General features: G+C 38.6%; 1 long non-coding RNA gene across 2 annotated transcripts; it reads left to right on the top strand.

Annotated features, from left to right (window-relative positions):
- Positions 1–9,873: 9,873 nt before the first annotated feature.
- LOC121894843 lies at positions 9,874–23,035 on the top strand. Of its 2 annotated transcripts, none has more exons than XR_006095627.1 (3): positions 9,874–10,339; positions 12,529–12,631; positions 22,727–23,035. It is a non-coding gene; the product is annotated as an uncharacterized LOC121894843 (long non-coding RNA). The 2 variants fall into 2 exon arrangements; XR_006095626.1 differs by having other exon boundaries at positions 12,503–12,631.
- The last annotated feature ends 1,028 nt before the right edge of the window (positions 23,036–24,063 follow it).

The raw sequence follows: 24,063 nt of genomic DNA, 5'->3' as shown, positions 1-24,063 counted from the left end.
CAACACAAAAACTTGAGGCAGATTAAAGGCGATGCTGGAAAAGAACTAGTTCGAATGACGTGTTGTATGACAACATCTGAAGGCAAAAGTGTTTATAATCATTCCAAACTTGAAGACGGGGTGAAAAGCTGACGGTCACAGAAGGTGCGGTGAATTGTTTAAACGTGCAAAACGGTGCAAAAGTTTGGACAATCTATCCGTAGAAGCATTCACGGTGTTGCACTTGTTGCACATATTAAAAAAGGACAAAGTGAGATGAGGTTTCTGAGCAACGTCATCAGTCAGATGAGCTCACGAGAGGATCAGTTGTTTTCTGCCTTTTGTAAAAATGTGATTTGTGCATTAAAGGACGGGTTCACCATTTTTTTTAAGTGTGTCTTAAATCATTTCCTGTTTCCAACCGCCAGTCGGGACAGGCACTACAACCATTTTTTCTGCCATTAAACTAACAAAAGTGGATTTGGACATGCCCTCAATTAAACTGCATTTTTTAAAAACTGTAACTATGATTGTCCCCTACCCTTAAAACACAGGTTCACAAGTTTTCAAGTGTGTCTTAAAGCAACAGTCAGGAGCCCAAATGAACATTAAAACATGTTTTTCTTGCTGTAATCATTCCTCCTGTTCATACAGTAGAAGATCCCTTCATAATGCACTTACAATAGAAGTGATGGGGAACAAATCTACGACCCAGCTGCACTTGTATCATAGATAATTTGTAAACCAGACATTCGTCTATTGTATGAAAATGAAAATGGAGCTCCTATTTTCTCACCTCTGCACACCTGTTAAGTATTTTTCTTTCTCCTGATCGACTGTGCAGAGTCGCTCATGTGGATCTGTGTCGACCTGCTCACAACAGAACAAACATGGCTGTTTTTGTGTGTTGCTGCTTTGGTGAGAATGAGGTATAGTTGTGTATGAGAGTGTGTATACTGTGTGTGTGTTTGTGCACTCTTTCATTGTGCTTTTCTTGGCAGGTCACACCACCATGTAACAGGATCCTCCCACAGCTCAGGCTGATTTGGAGAACAATGCAGGAGGTGTAACAGGTCCACGTTGTTTTTAACAGCCCGAACAGCCGGCTCGAGTGCCTCGCTGACGATAATATGATACTTATTACTGCCGATCGGCTCGCTTACAGGTGAAACTCACAGAGAGGAAGCACTTTGCCAGCAGCCTTTAAGGAAAACTGCAAAACCAATGTGACCAAAATGCTTTAAAACTTTAAATACTAGTTTGTGATATTTTTATAATGATTTGTCTCATTTTCACAATTCTCTGTTGCCCTTTAATACAATATGTCAGCCCACATATGTAAAAGTCTTTATAGTAAGTGTAAACCAGATGGCATTTTTGGTTATATTTTTCTTTAAATACTATTGAAGTTCAGAGGGTTTTTTTGTGAAAACATACATGTACTGCTTTATTTCAGGATGTTGGAAGGACGCTCTGAAATCCAAATATAGTGATCCCAAAAGTTTCACATTGATGTTAAAACTGTTTGTGTCGAGCAAAAATCCTGCTTTGATCACCAAAGTTATAAAAATTTACTGTAAAATCAGCAAACTTCTTTATTGTTTTGTGCTTTTGTACGTTTGTGTTTTTTTATTTATTTTATCTTTATTTTAACCTGCTTTCAACACAAGCTGTGAACACAACACTGATATATTATTACTTCGTTAAAGAGTAAACTGTAAAGCCACAAAAAACCAAACACACAAAAAAAAAACGCACTGTTAGCCGCAGTGATGCTTTGAGCTACAATCTGACATGCTGATGTTTAGCAGGTATGTTCTCCATGTTCACCATTTTAGTTTTTCGTGTTAGCATGCAAACATTTGCAAGGACTGACCAACAGAAAGACCCATAAAAAGTAAAATACATGCAATTAACGTTAATACACTAAAACATGCAAAGAACAGTTATGGATCTTTAAAGGGGATCATATTTTGCTTTTTGTGATTTTCTGTCATTTATATACTGATATGATGTTGGATGTTAAACATGGTCAAAGGTCCAAAATGTGAGTGTATAAAAATGCTGCCTGTAAGACAAAATCCAGGTTTCAGCTGCGCTGACGCTTCAATTGAAATCTTTTTTTTTTTAACTTTCCCGATGAGATGAAGTCAGCTTGTTGCTCATGTCCATGAACGTCCGTCCGTTCTACTATATATTTCGTTTAGCCTCCAGAGAAAGCTTCCTGAAGCTGACCAATCAGAACAGAGCGGGCTCATCAGGAGGCGGGGCCTTAAAGAGACAGGAGCTAAAACGGCCTGTTTCAGACAGAGGCTGAACTGAGGGGCTGCATAAAGGACCAGTAGAAGATAAATAAGGAGTTTTTAACTGGAAATCATGCAAAGATATTCCAATAGAGTCCCAGAATATAAATATAGAGCTGGGAAGATGCAGAATATGTGTCTTTTAAATAATCTTGTGAGAAAATAGTATATTTTGGTCATTGATCAGAGTCATAGTACAGTAGATTACTACTAATGACATTATTGTATTGAAATGCTGAAGTACAAGTCGATAGATGTTGCTTCAGTGTATGTATATAAACAGTCAGAGGAGAGAACAGACAGATTTACACTAATAGATAACATCCGTATCAGGATGGCGCCTGATTTATAGTTTTTGGAGACGGAGACAGAGAAAGAATCACACAGAAACAGAGAGAGAGCCATCGTTGCCATTCAGGAAATTCCAGTCATTCTTCAGTAATTCCTCCTATCACTGCCGAATCTTTCCCTCCAGTTGCTGCTCACACACACACACACATAGATAAATAGAGCGTCTCTATGTCTCTCTTTTCGAACCCTCCTCCTTGTCAACACTGCATCTGTCTTCCACCTCTCACCCTTAACCTCTGACCCACCCCCACCAGACTTAATAGCAGGAAGTGATTGACTCCCTGCTGCGGTGGGAGGAAAAACGAGGACGTTGTTGTGGCTCGAATGGTTTCAGTTTGATGCATGAATAGAGGGTCTTAAAGGGTTTTTTTTACCTGCATGATTCAATACTGACTCTTCAAAACTCTTCACACAGTCAAACACACAGCTGGACACAGCAGCTCAAGCAGACACTGAGATAAAAACACTAACAGGCAGCACATGAGGATCTTTTTATGGCCATCTATGAAGTGACATCACTTTTTTATTATGATATACATATGGTTTTAATGGTGTAGAGATGTGTATGTTGTATAAATACAGTCAGATGTGTAGCTCTCTACAGGAACGAGTCATAGAAATGCAGCAGGAAGCTTTCAGTGGGCTTTATTTCTGACAGCACATCTTGTTCTTTGGTTGCAGATTGCTGTCTGTATGAATACATGTTAGTAGACATAAAATGTGAAGATGTAAACGTGTGAAATGTGCTGCAGATTCACAGAGTTTTGTTGCTTGTTTGTGTTTGAGTGAGAAAAGCATTGAGGACATTTGAAACGATGCAGAAGTGTCACAGTTTGGTTCATAATTGTTGCTGTTCAGTTGACTGTGTGAAGGCTGCATGTAACCAACTGTAAAAAAATTGAATATTTTAGTTTGATTCCCAGTTACTGGGGAATTTTCTCTATTTTGTGAATCAGTTAGTCAGTTGATTGATTAGTTGATTAGTAGAAGTTCCAGTTGCCAGTTTACTGAGAGGTTTTGTGATGATGTTTATGTCAGCTGACTGTGTAACATCATCTACTGTAGCCTGTAATATTCTCTCCTCTAATAGCTCTGTGACGGTCACATGACCACCTTCTCATATCAGTCACGGAGTGCTTTGCTTTAGAAAGACATTTTTAGCATCTAACTTCATGTCAAAGCGTTCCCTCTTTATTTCTGTCACAGTGCAGCGCTGCTCTGATGGATTCATGTTTTCTGATTGTTTCAGCTCCTCTGATACGACTCTTTTCACTGTTTGGGAACATTTTTTTTTGAACGAGACTCGCCCACAATCAGAGCAGAAAAGGTCACCTTATATGGACATTTTAAGGGCGACTATGACGTTAATGATGAAATCCGGGTATCATGTGGTCAAACTGCGTATTTGGTGGTTTAATTTGGAGGACTTACTGTACAGAAACTAAAGCATCTGGTAAAGAAACTTGAAGGAATAATACGCAATCAAGGCCACTGATTGTTGTTTCCCTTCAAAATTCAACAAACACAGAAAGGCCTTTTCACCAAGACGTAGCTGAAAGGAAAAAACTGTGTTTTTCTTAGTACACAGAGAATGTTTTTTTATGTTACGACACTGTGTTCTTTCACTGAAAACACTGTTTGACCGTAGTTGGTGTAATGCCAGTAAAAACTTAATGCCAATCACTAAGCTGGCCAGCAGGTCAACACAAAAACCTTCCAAAGCTTTCTAAAATGTTCCAAAATCTTCAGATCCCATCAATGATCTGCAGTCTGGTTGCAAAACAGAAGAAACAGAAAAGTCATATATTTCCTATGTGCTGTCTGTAGATGTGTGTGCGTGCTTGTCTTTGTTTTGCACTTTGGAGAAAACAGTTGGGAGAGGGAGGATGGAGAGAGCGTGGGGTGAGCAAGTACAAAGTTCAGGTGGGTGTGACAGCCTCCCTCCACCTCCCATTAGTCAGTGACTCATTCTGGGTAAAGAAAAGAAAGAGCAGCCCTTCAAGCGAAGAGGGAAAAGAGGCGCTGTTACGGGAAAGGGTGGATGCTGCAAAAGGGACCGACAAGTTGGGAAGGGGTGAAGAGAGAAAGACAGAAAGCCGGGATAATCAGAGAGTAAAAAAAAAAATGACAGACATCGCAGAGTCTTTGCACAGATTCCACAGAACAGCTGTCAAAATGCTGCAGTTTGAAGAGTTTGAAGGGTTTTTCTCTTAAGACCCACAGCTTTTAAAAACAAGGTCAAATGTCTACTTTTATTAAATTGGGACCGTCATATGTCTGACTGAAATTAAATTCCTTTTTTGTCTGCTACAGCTACATATCTGCTCTGTAAATAACTTGTCCCGTGTTCTCCTTTGAGAAGCGTTCAGAAAGGAGAGATTTATATTTTAGATTATTTGATTTCTTGATGGAGCCCTTAGTTTTGCATAAATTTGACAGTATACTGTGCTGTTAGCCTCCATCTACGTAGATGGAGACCTTCTTTCCATACAGCCGATCAAATCGCTTTATTTTAAACCGTGTTTGCATAAAGCGATAACGTGTCGTTCTATCATCGGCAGCAGACGGTCACACTGAGCCTGATAGCATCCTGCTACACAACACAAGAGCTGCAGACTCTGAGCAACAACCCACATTAGCTTTGCTGCTAAAGTCTCCTACTTATCTAACATGTCTTGCAGCTTAGCTTGTGGAACAAGCCACCAAACAAACATTAGCAAGCTGCTGTCAATCAAACACAGACACCTACACGCCCCCCAACTGCTGTCAATCAAACACAGACACGTACACACACCCCCAACTGTTGTCAATCAAACACAGACACCTACACGCCCCCCAACTGCTGTCAATCAAACACAGACATGTACACACACCCCCAGCTGTTGTCAATCAAACACAGACACCTCCGCACCCCCAAGCAGCTGTCAATCAAACACAGAAACCTACACACCTCCCCCAGCTGTTGTCAATCAAACACAGAAACCTACGCCCCCCCCCCCCAAGCAGCTGTCAATCAAACACAGAAACCTACACACCTCCCCCAGCTGTTGTCAATCAAACACAGAAACCTACGCCCCCCCCCCCAAGCTGCTGTCAATCAAACACAGACACCTACATGCCCCCCCCAACTGCTATCAATCAAACACAGACACCAACACGCTGGCTGAAATGAACAGGGACATTTCACATTTTTCCCCGAAACCTTTTTTTTCTTACTTTTAATAATAAAAAGGCTAAAAACTAATATGTTATTTTACTAATATATTATTTTTGACTGCAAAATGAGATGACTGAATATGATTTCTAAAGTTGTATTGATTTAAATGGGTCAATAATTTCTCATTATCAGGAATAAACTCAATGTTTCGTTCACATAACTAAATGAAACAATAACTTCAAGACTCTTGAGACATGCAACTCTTTATCCTGTTTAAAATATCGGCTTCATGTCGGAAAAAGCCTCTTAGCAGGTTTTACGTAAAAGTCACAACAGCAATGATACGAGGTCGGACCTGAAAGATTTCAGTAATACTTTGAAGACAATACAAGCCTCAACCGAGTGCTGTCAGATTTGTTTTTCCCCTTCGCCCCTCAAACAACAGAGGCAAAAAAGTTTCAAAACTCCCAGAAACACGACTCCAAATAAATGATAATGTTGCTCCGTAATTGCTGGATGTGGAAATAAGCAACATATCAACTTATAGGCTGATGATACTGTATGTCAATGTTGTGTTCATGGCTTATGACGGTGCCCCCAGGTGGCCAAAAAATCAATTAATGCAGGTTGAAAAATAAATAAACAAATACAGACTTTTTAATAAACCAAATCTGCTGCCTGATTTTGCTCATCCTCTCCAACTGAGAACTTGCTCCGGAACGAGGAGAATGAACAGTCTGTGATGGAGAGAGAGGCAGAGCAATAATATAAAATACGGGTGACGTATACTATTAAAGTATATTTATTTATTTTCATTACCTTCTGGAATTTTTCACCCTTAAAAAAGGGGCATGTATTAACTAGCTTTGTGCTGTATATTTACATGGAGAACAGGGTGGAAAAAAGACTTTTCATTGGACTGTAACTGTAAGAAAGCAGGTGGTGAGTCGCTCAGGTGTAACAGGAGGCTCACAGTGGAGGTCTGTGTTATTGTAGATTGTATAATAGTGTTATTGCAGACGCCTCGTCATTCTTTCCACTATTATGAAGTTAAAACTGCTGAAGTGAGCGAGTGTGTCGCCGGGGCAACCATTCTCTCACATGCACATGCACACGCACACGCACACAAACACATATCTTTGCATTTCTATCCTTGTGAGGACCCTCATTGACATAATGAAACACTAACACTTGACAATCAGGTGCTACTGTGGTCCAGTTTTTTTCATCACTATTTATTGGGGGACCAGTGTTTACAGGTTTGGTAGAAACACAGCTCAATATGTTGTTAATATGTTTGTTTGTTTATTTCTTTTAATTAATTCAAGAATAAAATTGTAATAAAATGCAACATCTTCCACGAGTAGGTGAGGACTAACAGAGTGAAAGCAGCTTATGTTTATACTCATTTGACTGCTTGATGGTTGAAGCAAATTTCTACATAGACACAAATCTGTTCTGGTTAGGTATATGTATTATGTTTTTTACCTAATTCATCTCATAAAACTAAACTTCTACCTCATTAAAAAATCCAGAATCTCTGAATATGTAAATATTGTTCATTTCTAAAGTTTTCCCGCTGGACACCAGATGTCTCCTCCTTCACTGTGAAGTTCATTCTCAGTGTTTGTGCTCTGCAGACACTCGTGTAAGTTTCATGCTGGACCGTGATTGGCTCCAAACTAGTTGTGATGTCATAAATCCCGCTGGTTCAAACACGTGTTAAACTGGGATTTAAGGTGAACTCAGATAAACTTTCCTCCTTCAGCAGATGAAAGTGAAAACAAACTCTGCACATACATCATTCTGCACAGAGAAGAACGACATCCAACTGAAGGAACAAGAAGAGAAACATGACTTTAAATAAGATGTTATAAGGTCATATTTATTGGGATTTACATAAGACTTGTGTTTGCATTATTATTTACTGTAAATTTATGAAGAGTTGTGTAAAAGTTTTGAAAAAAGCTACAAAAGGGGAAACTAAGACTTTTGCTGGAGGCTGAATATTTCTGTTAGAGGGTCGTTATTTACCTACAACTGCACTAGATCCTTACCCTGAACTGAACCCAACCCTGACCTTAATCCTAAAACCAAGTCCTCACACAGATAGACATACAACACACACACACACACACACACACACACACACACACACACACAGACGGATTGACACACAAACCTATGAACTCACCTGCTTAGTCTCACTCACAATCACGTGAACACACATGTACAGTACTTACAGTATGCAGACTTTCACTGTCTAATGCTCCTCTCTCTCTCTCTCTCTCTCTCTCTCTCTCTCTCTCTCTCTCACACACACACACACACACACACACACACCGTGCATCGAGGCGTCCCTTTAATCCACATAAGCAGCTTCATCGGCTCAGGGAAGCTGTCAAGGTGTCTCTCTGAGCCTCACATGATCGTCTCATCATCTAGAACTGCTTCTGTTTCCACACTGAGAGCTTCATTCACACTGATAATAATAATAATAATAATAAACAATAACACTTTATTTATATAAGCAGATTTCTTACAAAAAGATGCAGCTTCACAAAACAGTAATAACGTAACAGAAAGGATTTTTAAAAAGAGACAAAACAGAGACAGATTTACAAATGAATAAATTAATAGTACAAAAAATGATTAATTTTAATACATTTAATACAATTAACACTGTCTAAGAGTATAAATATTACGGGGTGAAAGACATTTTGAGAAGATGACTTTTAAGTTTTGTTTTTGTGAGCGCTATCAGATTGTCAACTCTACAGATGAGAAGTTTATTTGTCTTGTAATGTCAACAACAAGACGAGTCAAAGTTCTTTATAAATAAGACATAAAATGCATTATGAAAAGAAACACAGAGCCGATAAAAAGACATATAGGATTTAAAAAAAAAAAAATCATAAGATAAAAATAAGCTAAAACAGATTTAACAGGAGAACTAATGTTCTGTCAAATACACAACAAACGAAGCATGATGTATGAAACTAAGAAACTAAAGTACGTCTGTGAATGTGCATGAGGTCAAGACGTAACGTGGTTAAAAAACAGTCAGAGACGTTACCTGGCTATCAGCTGAGCTGGACTTCCTGGGCGTTCAAGCGACGCTGAAATATGTCGTTACCATCGTCAACGGACCGATTAGCTGTTCTGCTAAAGGTTATATACACAGTGTGCATTCTGCAGCTTTATATGTCTGTTTTGCTTTCTAAAAGAGTCCAACTGACGTCCTGTCTGACCCGGACATCCGTTATATGTTTTAACAACATGTCTGTTTCAAGGTAATCCTGATAATAAATGATATACAATCAAACACATTAAGTATCTTCATTAATACAAGAAAAGCAGAAACACTCTCAGTCATCCTAATAAAAATATCAGGGTTAGAATAAAGAAAAGAGAAAAAGACAATCATCAAAAATAGTTTCTTATAGACGATCAAACGAATTGGATTCTTAACTCTTTTAGTTCCATCTGATGCACTTTGCTCTAGTTTCCATTCAGACGCTGCAGCAGGCTAATGCTAATGCTAATTGTGGCTGGTTGAAGCTCAGCGAGGGTCTTGGCTTAACTCATGTACGTTAGCTTGAGGAGGAAAAACTTCTGCAGGACTCCGATGTAAAAAATGATAAAACAAGTATTTATTCCACAGGTTGTAGTATCTTCTTACAGGAGTATTCAAAGCCAAGTTCTCCTAATCAGCAAACTGTACTACGGTAAGAGAACCGTGTGGTTCGGTCCTTACCAGAGCCTCAACCCTTGGAAACCACAGAAATGGACTTATATCTCTTAAAGTGACAGCAACCTACTTCACTGTTTTAACAGAAAGCTTAAATAATGTTGACTTTACAAAATATCAGGCTTACATCAACATCAATTAAATCAAATCATTTTTAGCTGAACTTTAAGCCAGTTTCCATTCAGACGCAGCAGCAGGCTAATGCTAATGCTAACTCCAGGATGTCAAACAGTCCTCGTCTGAACTCTGTGAGGAAAACTGAGGCTCTAAATCACTGAACTTGTCCTCAACATGAGGGTTACACAACAAACATGCTAAGATAAAAGCAACAGCATTATGTCTGTACTGTTTCTGTTGTATTAGCAGAGTTAAATAGTACAATATTTCTGAAATGTTCTAGAGTGGAAGTTTAAAGTAGCATTAAATGGAAATTTACCACAAAATTGTACTAAAATACAGTACTTGAGTAAATCTACTTCCACCACTGTCGTCCATAGACACATTTAACTTTATGGTATTTAAATTTGTTTGATTATTAGACGCTGAACAATACAAAAACTATAAAATCTACTTCAACTACATCTACTACATCTCTCGCTCTCTCTTCATCATCTTTTATCTCCTCTACAAACATTCAAAGCTTTTCCTTCTTGTACATCTTCATCTGAGAAACAGCCTCAGAAGAAGAAGAAGATGATGGATTCATACCTTCAGTTCAAAGGCTCAGGACCATAAAGGCCTGTCATTGAGAGGGAAGCAGCCAGAGGCGAAGCCGAGCAGGAGATCCCAGTTAAACAGGTATGCAGCTCCTCAGAAACTGGGTTAGTTGACTGAGCGCTCGAGTCGAGAGGAGCTTTTTGTTTGAGTGGATGCTAAAATTTCAAACGCTTTACAGGTGTGCTGTCATCAAAATACCTGACTTTGTTCTTCTGCTGTTGTAAAAGAGAAACGTGTAACTGCTGATGGCACTTTTACGGCAGCTGTCTTACGTAAGCAGGTAGCAGCACGCCGCTTTGTCTTTGGATGACATGTTACTGCGTCTCGTTTTATTTGAATTTAATGTTGGAGATTTGTGGGTTTTATTGTTTTAAAGTTTAGAGTTTTTGTTTTGAGAGCTTCTCTCATTGCTTAAAATCATTGGGGCAAAATTTTAGCCAGTTTGGGTCAATACGGCACCAACACAACGCTGGGTTACCCAGTAGAAATCTGTTATTCTGACCCAGTGTTACACACCAAGCTTTAGCTAGAAAACTGTCACAAATGTCTTGTTTTTTGTACAAAACGATGCGCATGACATTCAAAAGCTACACAAGTTATTAACAATCAATAACAATGACATGTCAGTTTAAAAAGAGTTAAAGAAGAGATTATAACGAGCTTTAGTTTGGATAAATAACACTAAAACTGGGTCAGAGCAACCGATTGTCCTGAGTGGCTTTCTGGGTAACATTAACCCAGTATTATGTTGGTGCTATATTAACCCAAACTGGGTAAAATATTACCTCATTGATGTTTAATGTGTGGTGAAGACTTCAGTATATTTGTGTCTGTAGATTTCTCCTCTAAAGTATAACCTGTTGATTATTTTCCCGATTAATCAATCAGTTGTTTGGTCTGTAAAATGTCAGAAAACGGTGAAAAATGTCGATCATTGTTTCCCAAAGACGACGTCCTCAAATCCACAACCTAAAGATATTCAGTTTACTGTCATAGAGAACTAAAGAAACCAGAAAATATTCACATTTGAGAAGCTGAAATCAGACAGAAACAAATATCATCATCAGCTTTTAAGTCGATATGTTGAACTTGTTAGCAAATAGTCGCTTATTTCCACATCCAGCAGTTACGGAGCAACATTATCATTGATGTGGAGTCGTGTTTCTGTCCACCTGGTGAATGTGAGTCCAATATTCACTCTCTTTTAGCTTCTGTTTTTACTCTCTACCAACTCCTGAGGGAAATATCTGGCTCTTTAGCTGCTAAATGCTCCACTATGTTCACCAGCTAGTCTACAGCTAACTGTGTCTATTGCAGGTAGTGTACAGCGGCTTTTTCTCTGAAAACGACGCTATGAGACGCTGAGAGTGAACCAGAACAGTAAAAGTTGCAGCCGGACAGATAAACAACGAGCTGAAACTCACTATAAAGCTCTGTAAAGTCGAGAGGATTGTAGCCACTTTAACGCACACGTATCGATCTCTCCATCTAACTCTCTAAAAGAAAGCAAATAAGCTTATTTCCCAAAATGTCAAACTATTCCTTTAATAAATTCATCTACAGTTAATTTGTTTTCATATTCTCACATTTCTCCTCCTGAAGTTTTCACAGCCAGCAGACTTTTGGCTTTGAGCAGTGATGATAAGAGCTGAAACAAAAACAAAAGTTAAGTCAGGTGCCTTTGAAACCATGTAGTCCTTTTGTCCTTGGATCATGTGGGGGTGTGTGTGTGTGTGTGTGTGTGTGTGCGCGTTATGGGAACACACACCGCAGCTGCCGGCCTCCCTGACTACCAGCCGTCAAACAAAAAAAATCCTTTTCAAAACCAACCTCAGGAACCAGCGGAGAGATGATTAAATTCTCCATGCGAGGAGTTCAAAAGCAATAAAAAATGAAATGAAAACACAGGCGGTGCGCAACACAAAGCCCTCATTGTTGCCGGGCAAAGGAATGCCTGTGTGTGTGTAACTGTGGGCAGAGGCCGGGAGGAATTTGAGTTTTTGCATGCAGACAAAAGGTGGCCTATGACTGGGAGAGACGAGGGGAAGAGAGGCAGCGAGGATGAGGCACAAAGAGGGAAACAGTGAAAGAAAGCAAGACAGAGACAGACAGACAGAAGCTGCTTCCTACATGCTAACACGTTAGCTTACAACCTGTTAGCATTCGCCACAGTTTAAATGATTAGTGTTTGCATTTTATTTCTTTTAGTGATTTTCTGTTATTTATATCCTGTTATGATGTCAGATGTCAAACGTGGTCATCCCTCTCAGCTTCAGGGCTCTGGTGCTGACCCTGACCTTTGACCTTTCTGCATAAGAGAAGAAGCTCTATCCACCTTATTCCCAGCTTCAAGATATCTTGCATGAATTACAGGTGCGACTTCCTTTTCTTTTAATGCATTATGTGTGAGATTTCGTCCCTTTTCTTAGAAATGTTGAGGAAATAAACACTGTGGGAACGGAGCCCTGAGACAGGATAACACAGAGCGATGGGAGGACCTGAAGAAGAGTCCTCAGATAACGTACAGTCGCATATTTAGCTATTTTATTGATTGTGTTGCTGCAGACTCTGAGGCTCATCAGTACTTCCATTGTAATAAAGTTGAATGTGTTTTGTTAAAGGGGAAATATTCTGCTTTTAGTGGTTTTCTGTTGTTTATATGTTGTTCTGATGTCGGATGTTAAACATGGTCAAAGTTCCAAAACTTGAGGTGAACGTATGTAGAAATGCTGCCTGCAAGTCAAAAGTCAGGGCTTCAACCTGCTCTCAACGCTTCGTTTGTGACCTTTTTTCTTGCCTTGTTGACGAGCTGACGTTGGCTCATCATACGTGCTCATAAACAGCCGTCAGTTCTGTAGCTTTGGTTGCTAACGTGGTTGCTAACGTGGTTGCTAAGGTGTCTCTATGTGTTGTTCACATTGTTTATTTTCATATTTTGGATCAGATTTTGGCTCAAACTTGTACAGATGGATTTGAGAAGTTGGTTTGGTTAGTTGTTTGAAATTGTAAATCAGTCAGTTTTTCATCTGACACTAAGAAGTTGCATCTTTGGTTGCTGTTGTTGCTCTGTAGAGTCATTGTAGTTTACAATAGACACTGAACTCAATACTGACCTTCATCATGATTTACATTGTTTTTATTGTTATGAAAAGAAACAACCATGACGTATTTTAACACACAGCAAAGTTTCCATCATGTGTGTTTTCTTCCAACTACAGAAAAGAGTTTCAACTCTCAAACAATGCATTCTGGGAAATCTGCTAATATGCTGATCATGTTTCTTTAAAGACTTAATTTAATGAGTTGAGTGAACTTTCAGCTGTTCATTCATTCAACTCATCATTTCAAGTCTAAAGGTTTAAAGTCTGAGAAATTAAATATGAGTTCTGAAAATGGTATTAAAATACAAACCCAGACGTTTTAGGTTGAATTAACTTGAAATTATAAAACTTATATTTAAGTCAAATTCATGACAAAATATTAATTGATTACACTAAATTCCTGTTGAGTTAAAAAATGTTGAGTTTTTAATGAAGAAAATGGAGGAAACGTATTTAAAGACCAAAAAATCTGATTAAATTTGCAAATTTTACATTTTACACACGCAGCAGGATGGAACCCCAAACAATGAGGTGATAAAGTCGATGTCAACAAAACAAACAAACACAGAGTTGAGACGGTTTAAGGAGCAGAAACATGGACGCTGTTACGAGTCATTTATATAAACATACACACACGTATCCATCTGCTTACAAAGTCTTAGTTTCTCTCTCACACACACACAAACACACACACACACACACTCTGAGAACCTCATTTCCTGTAATCCCTCGACACCTGACCTCTGACCTCAGTGAGGGTGTTGACAGATTTAAGACCCCCGACTTCCTCCGTGTCTGTGTAATCTGCGGCTCTCGTTCCAACGTTGTGTGTGGAAACATTTTGAAAACGATTACATCAAACTAAACACGTCAGGAAAAATGATTTCTTCTTCAAATATATTGTCTCTCAAAGGAAAAAAAGGCCTTGAAGAGAGTTCGTCTCACACTGAGGTTATCTGAGTTCAAAATGTGTTCGTTGTAAACAAAAAACGTAATGTAAAAGTATGTAATTTTTTATTTTATTAGTTTATTTAACAGGAACAGACAAGCAACAGATGTCATGTATACACAGTCTAGCTGAAGCTAATTTACAGCCTGTTCTTTATTAAACTAATTAATTTATAAAACAATGCTCATATACGACTGAAGTGCAACAGCCAATAGTTTTGCTAGAAATGTAAAGCTGCTGAATCACAATTTTCTGAACATGAGAAAATGTCGTAGTAACGTCTTTGGCAAGTTGTAGAAATGTTGATACTGAACGTATGAGTGAAATGTTCAAAGATAACATACCTGGTTGTTTTTTTCCCATCAAAATATCTGATCTTGCAGCACAATATCCGCTAGAAGAGACGATATTATTACTCTGTTTGTGGTTGTGTTCAGACTCTGGCAGCACTCGGTTCAGGTCAGAGAAAGATGCTGTTCTCTGTTTAATACAGAAGAAGTCTGCAGGGACATTTAAGTGACACAAACATCTCTCACTGACCTGAACCAAAGTGCTTTTGTTGCCTAAACCTACGTTCCACCCCGACCTTCGACCTCCAGAGATAAATATGTGAAAAAATGTTGCCTGTGAGCATAATCCAGGCTGATATTACGTTTGCCAGCACAACATAATTGGAAAAACAGTTTAGTTGTATATGAACCTAATTTCTAGAAGACAGAGTTGAACATTTACTGCAGGTGTGATATTGTGTGAACAGTATGTAACCATATATTGAACAAGTGAACGCAGTCAGATGTTATTCAGTGTTGTTTTAGTTGGTTTTAGTTCCTGCAGTAAAATAATTTCTAAAATAAATTCCATAATTTAGAAAAACAAGACAGAGCAAAACTCTACAGTTACTCTACTCGTTGCCTCTGCTCTTCACTCCTTCACTGTTATATGTTTAGATCAACTGACAGATGATATCTATGATAAACACAGTAATACACAGTAAACACAATAATACACAGTAAACACAATAATACACAGTAAACACAGTAACACACAGTAAACACAATAATACACAGTAAACACAATAATACACAGTAAACACAATAATACACAGTAAACACAATAATACACAGTAAACACAGTAACACACAGTAAACACAATAATACACAGTAAAACACAATAATACACAGTAACCACAATAATACACAGTAAACACAATAATACACAGTAAATACAGTAATACACAGTAAAACACAGTAAACACAGTTATACACAGTAATACACAGTAAACACAGTAATACACAGTAATACACAGTAAACACAGTTATACACAGTAATACACAGTTATACACAGTAATACACAGTAAATACAGTAATACACAGTAAAACACAGTAAACACAGTTATACACAGTAATACACAGTAAAACACAGTAAACACAGTTATACACAGTAATACACAGTAAATACAGTAATACACAGTAAAACACAGTAAACACAGTTATACACAGTAATACACAGTAAACACAGTAATACACAGTAATACACAGTAAACGCAGTAAACACAGTAAACGCAGTAATACACAGTAAAACACAGTAAACGCAATAAACACAGTAAACGCAGTAAACACAGTAATACACAGTAAAACACAGTAAACACAGTAATACACAGTAAACGCAGTAAACGCAGTAATACACAGTAATACACAGTAATACACAGTAAAACACAGTAAACACAGTAATACACAGTAAACGCAGTAAACACAGTAAACGCAGTAATACACAGTAAACGCAGTAAACACAGTAAACGCAGTAAACACAGTAATACACAGTAAAACACAGTAAACACAGTAATACACAGTAAACACAGTAATACACAGTAATACACAGTAAACAGTAATACACAGTAATACACAGTAAAACACAGTAAACACAGTAACACACAGTTACACAGTAAAACACAGTAAAACACAGTAAACACAGTAACACACAGTTACACAGTAAAACACAGTAATACACAGTAAAACACAGTAATACACAGTAAACGCAGTAATACACAGTAAACACAGTAAAACAGTAATACACAGTAATACACAGTAAAACACAGTAAACAGTTATAAACAGTAATACACAGTAAACACAGTAAACGCAGTAATACACAGTAAACAGAGTAATACACAGTAAAACACATTAAACAGTAACATCGGCTCCTGAGTTGAACTTTTTTTTCACCGCTACATGAACGAGGAAAAGTTAATAATAGAAACAGTAAACGTGGAGGTTTAATGTCACTCAGTGGACTAAACAGAAAGAAACAAATCTGGCTGCTCGTTAGTTTCCAGCATCAGTGATGATGAGTGATAATAAACCTCCAAGTTTCCTTTTTTAGAGAAATGCGGTCAAGAGAGAACAGCAAATTACGTTTATCTGAAATTCCACTCACACTAATTTCCTTTACTGCCTCCCAACATTCAAATCAGAGAAGCAGGAAGAAGGAAGACGTTTGTCCAGATGCTAATCATCGGAGGGAAACAGTCAAATCAGGACATGCTGGGTATTTTACAGGTGACGTTAGCGAAGTCAGACTGGTTTTCACTTCAAAGGGACAACAGAATATTCGATATGACTGAACTCGTCTGATCGACGAAGCAGCTTCAAGTGAAAGAGAAACAGAAAGAGAAGAAGAAGAGAAAACCGAAAGATAAGAGAGGCAGGAGGTAATGCATGTCTTTGAGGTGGACATGAATGGACGAGGATGAGCTCCGAGTGGCACAAACTGAGGCGAAGATGAGTCTGTGCACGTCAAAAAATATTTCAAAATGGAGAATGTTTGGTGAAAAATAACAAAGAAAGAAAGAAACGGTGTTTCTGTCACCAAACACACACTCTAGACATACATGACCTGTTTATATAGAGAGATTCAGGGACGTCAAGGCACAATGTTAATTTCACACTAAGCCAAGTTGTAATTATCTGTTTTGGATTCTATGGTTATGATTAAACTGCCTCCTGATCAGTAACTATGTATAACTATAACTGAATAACACTTGTTAACACTACATTGCATTTAATAGCAATAAATGTTAGTGAAAAGGCTTTAAACTCGTTGCTAACGTTAGCTGGTTAGCTAGCAGCACTGTTGCTTATTTAAACACACAATATGTAATTTCAGCCGCTAGGGGTCTCAATCAAAACAATAACAAAAGACGGAGTGTGATGACGGTCTGAAGTAGCAAGGGATCATGGGAGTTGTTGTCTTCGTTGTTAAATAACCAGCTTCACCGGGAGGGGCTGTTAGCCGAGCTGCTGCTAACGTTTGCCCAGTTTATTTCTCTGATAACTTAAGATCCAGACGTCCAATGACTAAAATCCTTCTTCCGGCTAAAAGATATAGTTAAAAACCACCTAAATTTATCATGAAAATGTGGCTTAAAACTGAATAAAAGTCCATTTATAACAGTTTGTGTGGAACAACCACAACACCGATGTATTATCTTGTATGTGTGTAAGTTACTCTTTGGTAGACGCCATTGTAGCGGACAAACACAGCGCCGCCGTATGCATCTGGTGCGTGTTTACTCTTTGGTAGAGGAGGTATGACGCCATCGACAGGCGACCAAATGAAACGGTCCGTTACTTTGATTAAATTACAGATTTCTCTGGGTTTGAAAACTGTTGGAAACATTTGGGATAATGTAAGTACACAACTCAACAACATATATAACATAGGTCTAGTTGTTTTTAGACATTTTAATGTGGAATAATTACATATTATAGCTTTATGCTCACAAACATGTAGCTGCTGTTTTTACAACAGTATTTAACTCTTGACTCTGTAAAACATCTCATGTTTATCTTGTTTTGTAGGACACATTTCAGTGCTGCAAGTTTGTTTTGACAAAAACAATAATTTAGCTGCTAATAACAGCAAAGGACAACAAGCTAACGCTAATGTTAATGACTTGTGGGTTATAGTTAGAACCACTGATGCTAAAATCACTTTTAAAGTCAAACAGTTTCACATCGTGAGCTGAGATTGGTCGTTGACTTCATGTTCTTGTTAAAGCTGAACTTGAACACAAAGTTGAATTTGTGAGGTTTTAATTCGCCCAACATAAACAAATCAATGGAGGCGGAGAACGGCCGTGCTTTCAATTTCTGTTTTTTAATACAATAATCTCGAGATCACAAGTCAATTATTTCATTATCTTGAGAAAACAAGTTTTGTTATTTGGAGATAACGTGATTATCTGTTATCACAAGAAAACAGAAGGTCATTTCCTCTTATTACTTATAATGTTTATCAGAGATCAGGAGTCACATGCCAGCGTGCATGGATGGCGTCTTGACAACTGTAGCAACTGATTTAAGCTGAAAATGTCAGATTCACAAGTACCCATTATTATTTCATTATTATAGACATTATTATTAACAGCACCTTTATTAATGACAGCCAAATAACAGGTTGATTAACTCCTGGTCACATGATGGGATGTTTCATGAAGTATTTTCATCTTATTAGCCTTAATGAGAGGAAGGACGCTGTGGTTCAGAGAGGGAATAAGAACTAATATATGACAGATTTGATCCTTAAGAGTCACCTGAAGGCTTCTTGTGCTTGATCTAAATAGTTGAGTTCTCCATGTGAAGGAGACACGGAGAGAAGAAGACAGTGAATGAACAAATGAGAACGAGCTCCACCCGTGATAAATCTCGTGGTAAATCTATTATCTTATTATCTTGAGAAATCGGCCTTTTGTTTTCTGGAGATAACGAGATAAATTAACTCGTGATCTCGAGATAACGGCATTAAAAAAAAAAACATTATCGCAAGCGCGGCCGTCCTCGGGCTTCTTTACAAACCCGCCGATCGGAGTGATTCCATTAAAACCAGACTGATACTACCGTCATTGTCTGAGCGGTTAATACGAAGCTTCAACCAGGAGATGATTAGTTTAGCAGAAAGACTGTAAACGGGGAGAAACACCGAGCTTCCAAATCTCACAAATCACACACAAACACAGAGCAAGTTACAGTTTTAACGAATGATTTCTTGGCACAGTGACTAAACGAACCACCTCCTGGCTCTCAGTCAGCAGATAAATAAGAGGGAAGCCATCTTTTCATCTTCAGTAGTTATATTATTGTTAAGACAGTTTGCAAATGATCAGCAGGGAAAATTTGGTATTCTAGTTAAAGTTGATGTTTAACTCTAACAACGTGGGGATTTACTTCCCTGCGAGTGAATCCACCAATCAAAGTGATTCCATTAAAATAAGTTGATGAAAAAGGACTGTTTGAATGGAGCTCCAGTGATCAGTCATGACAGATTGTGTTTGTTTCCTCATGAAGGGAAAGAAAGAGCTGCAGAGATCTAGAGACAGATAAAAAGAGACACAGAGAGATGTTGAAATGTTCTTTTGTAATCACCGTTTCCTCTGACTGATGCTCAGTGCGGATAAAAAGAAACTCAGCTCCCGGCCTGGTGGAACACGTTCTGGAAATTCCCATAAAAGTTCCTGAAGACACACACACGCGGGTGTGAAGATGTGTGTGTGTGTGTGTGTGTGAGAGAGAGAGAGCAAATGTGCAAACTGTCAAAGATTGTCAAAACAAAGTGAGATAAGAGAAGAATGTGTGTTGACTGTATGTGTAAGAGTTGTTTTTAGCAGCGCGGTGATGTCGATCTGACGGTCCGACACCTGAAATATCTCAACAGCTATCGGATGGATTGATGTGAAGTTTCAGACGTTCCTGTTCCCCAGAGGATGAACTCTTATGACTTTTCCTGCAGCGCCACCAACAGGTCAAAGTTTTCATTTATCCTGAGAAACATCTGAATGTATCTTATTGACTCTGTTGATCTGCTGGCTTCTCCTCTAGCACCACCATGAGGTTTGTGACTTTAATGAAATATCTTGACTGTTTGGATGGTTTGCTATGAAATCTTTGTAAAGACACTGATGTTCCCCACAGGTTGAACTCTGATAACTGATGATCTGACTTTTTTTTAATCTTGTTTCCTGATCAGAAATTTGAACTCCAGTAGAGTTGAGAAGTGGGAGAAGCTACATCGAGCTGCCCTGGTTACAGAAGTTTATTTTTCTTATAAACAACATTATGTGACTCACAGTTCTACAGAATGAACATGAAACTCTCCTGGTTGAATCATTCCTGTAAAAGATGAACAACTGTGTTAGAAAATATCTGGTTCTGTACATGAAAAATTTAGAGGTAGAATTTAACTATCACTCCCAAGGTGCATTTTTGGAAAGAAACGGCCAATCACTGAGCTTTAAATTCTGTTAGATGCGCCACTAACAGTGGGCAGAAGCTTAGAGTGCATTCGGTAACCTTGGCGACACGTTTTGTTCACAACTTCAACAACGAAGCGTTTTGAATTCATTACGCTCTGATTTACACCTCTGACTGGCTTCTTCTCCATAGCAACAGCCGCCGAGGCTCATGGGTATTGTAGTGTTCTCACAGACAAAACCTGATTTCTTAAAAGCGAAGCGTAAATAATGTAAACTGGTAGTTTTCACATTCTGTAACATCGAGGAGATCGATTAAAGACAAATTTGAAATGAGAATAAAGAATGATGAAAAACACTTCCAATGTTAGCATGTTAGCATGTTAGCACACTGAGGATTTTGGCCTCCGTCACTTCCATTGAAAGCACATTTGAAGGATCTTTTAATATCCAGTATGAACAGGAGGAATGATTACAGTGAGGAAAACCTCTTTCACTGCTCATACGGACACCTGACTGTTGTTTTAAGACACACTCGAACGACTGTGAACGTGTCCTTTAGGAAACCGAGGAGACGTGAAGCGAAGCACGTATACTGAACCTGCAGCAGCATCTTACGGCAGCAGGATGTACCGAGGTGGAAACGTGTGGAGCTGGATGAAAGAGAATTTTAAAAAAAGACGTAACCAAACATTAAAAAAAAAAAAAAAAAAAAAAAAGGTTTGGGAGAAACTCAAAACTGCACTTTAACCTTCGTCTGTGCTTGTTTTTAGCTCTGAGGAGCCTGAACAAACAGCACGTCCACTGCAGAGTTTACCTTCATCTTCAGACCGCTGTGATTGTGTGTGTGTGTAAATATGACAGAAAGTATGTGTGTGTGTGTGTGTTAAATGGGGGTAAAGGATGATGTATGAATCTGTGTTTGTGTTGGAATGTGTGTGTGTGTGTGTGTGTGTGTGTGTGTGTGTGTGTGTGTGTGTGTGTGTGTGTGTGCCACTCCCAGCAGTGCTGTATTTGTCAGTGTTTGCCGTCACCTGTGAGTGTGTTTTTCCCTGCAGCTCAGAGGCCGACAGGCAGCGGCTTGTCTGTTGGCTCCGTATGAATGTCAACAACAACACACACACACACACACACACACACACACACATAGCGTATGTACTTAGCGTATGTATTTCAATCTCTGCTTTGAAGTTATTCGCTAATTTTTAGAAGTCTTACCAAACTATTTTCTGGAAAACTTACCAGAAAGCCATCATCTAACAACTAAAAGATATCTTTAGGTATTCATTTTGTCTAAAAGTTGATTCCTTTGTTGTTGTTCCTTTATCCACATTATTCTCAGCACCATGATACCGGGCGTGACCTCCAGGTGTTTCTTTCACTGAACTGGTTTCTGTGAGAGTTTGTGGTTTTCTACAGGTGTTTCCCGTTTCTTAGAGACTTTTTGGAAACTAATCTTAAAGGGGAATATAAACCTGCTTCTCTACTAGAATATCTTTGTATGATTTACAGTTAAAAACTCCTTATTTATCTTCTACTGGTCCTTTATGCAGCCCCTCAGTTCAGCCTCTGTCTGAAATAGGCCGTTTTAGCTCCTGTCACTTTAAGGCCCCGCCTCCTGATGAGCCCACTCTGTTCTGATTGGTCAGCTTTCAGGAAGCTTCCTCCGGCTCCGGAGGCTACGTAAACAAACTATAGTAGCAGGATTTCACTTCTTTATCTCCTTCTTTACTCCAAATGTCAACTTCTCAAATCCATCCGTACGTGTTGGAGCTGAATCACATCTGAAATATGAGACACATGGAAACACCTTAGCAACCACCTTAGCAACCAAAGCTACAGAGCGAGTGGCTGTTTATGGGCGCCAGCCGTCGTCAGTTCATCAGCAAGGTAGAAAAAAACACAGCAAACGAAGCGTTCAGGGCAGGTTGAAGCCCTGACTTTGGACTTGCAGGCATCATTTCTACATACGTTCACCACAAGTTTTTGACCGTGTTTAACATCCGACATCAGAACAGGAAATAAACAACAAAACTACTAAAAGCATTAATGTCTCCTTTAACAAAACACACAAACTTAACTTCTTCTCCTTTTCTGAAACTCTACATTTATTATAAGTTATAGTTTCTCTGCTGTTCATCACACTCGTCTGTTTGTTCTTCATTCTGCTGCAGTTCGTCTCTTGTCCGTCCTTTGTGTCTGTGACAGCAAACAGCAGACAAAAACACACAGGTGAGTCCCGGGCGTCAGGGACAATGGAGGAAATCTGACACCGGAGTGTCGTCAAAGCTCTGGGAAAGTCACACATGGACTCTGGTGCACCAGAGTACCGAGGTTACATGTGATTGTGGGATTGATAAGTGATCAATAACATCTCACAGCATTCTGAGAGGAATCAAACAGAAATGATTACTTCTAAGATCAGCTGTGACGTTTAAAGGCCTGATATGTAACTTTTCTGCATTAAACTGCCTAAAAATGACAAGACCTATGTTATGTATTTTGTTGAGTTGTTTACTCACATTATACAGAACGTTTCCAGCAATTTTCAACCCCACAGAAATCATTTTAATCAAGGTGACATTCTGTTTCATTTGGTCGCCTGTCAGGTGTCATTTCCCCTTTTCACATGTGTGTTTCACCTCCAGAAACTGTCATAAATTGACTCTTTACTTCCCTGTCAGGTTTCCTGTAGTAGCGCCATGCAGCAGTTTTTATGAGTCATCAGACTATAAGATGCAAATATGATGCAGAGTTTCAACACATCAACAGGTGGCTGACAGTGAAGACTGAAGGCTAGTAAACATGGACGTAAACAACACAGGATTGTAAATATTTTTAAAAAATCATCTTTTGAAATGTTTCATGAGGAAGGAAAATGTATTCAACACCTTTGAAATCAGATCTGTGTTGTGATTATTATTGACCGATTATAACTGGATTATTAGGACAACATGAGTTTGTTTGGCTGCGCTGTAAACAAAAACATCAGCTGCTTGTGTTGTATTTCTGACACCAGTAACTACGCATCATAACGACTGTTTTCTGAGCGTAAGAAGTCACATGATACTCCAGAAGTCTTAACGCGCTTCTCAACATTGGATCCTCTATAGAACATCAAATCAAGACCAAGACAACATTTTAAAATGTTAATGTGCATAAAAATAGCTTTATTTCCAATAATAAATCAGAACCTGCATGCAGAAACCAATGATTCATTGGCTTCTCCACTCCATTGGTGATTCACATGTGGTGTTTGTGACATTAAGCAGCAGAAACATACGTATCTCTCCCATGCTGAGCGAGCAGACCCGGAGCCCGTTACCGTTTGAAATGATTTTCATCCTGTTTCACTCCCTTATTAAAAAAAAAAAGACAATGAAATAGATTCTTTTGCTGAAAACTAATGAGTTACTTCTCTATCTGAGGGAGGAAGCTGATATCTGCACACATGCTAGAAGGAAGCATGTATCAGTATTTTCTTGATTAGATGTTTTGTGTTTTTTGGGAG

This window comes from Thunnus maccoyii, chromosome 3, assembly GCF_910596095.1.
Source record: "Thunnus maccoyii chromosome 3, fThuMac1.1, whole genome shotgun sequence".
NCBI classification, from domain to species: domain Eukaryota; kingdom Metazoa; phylum Chordata; class Actinopteri; order Scombriformes; family Scombridae; genus Thunnus; species Thunnus maccoyii.
Note: the sequence above shows the minus strand (reverse complement) of the source record. Positions and strands in the feature narration are given on the sequence as shown.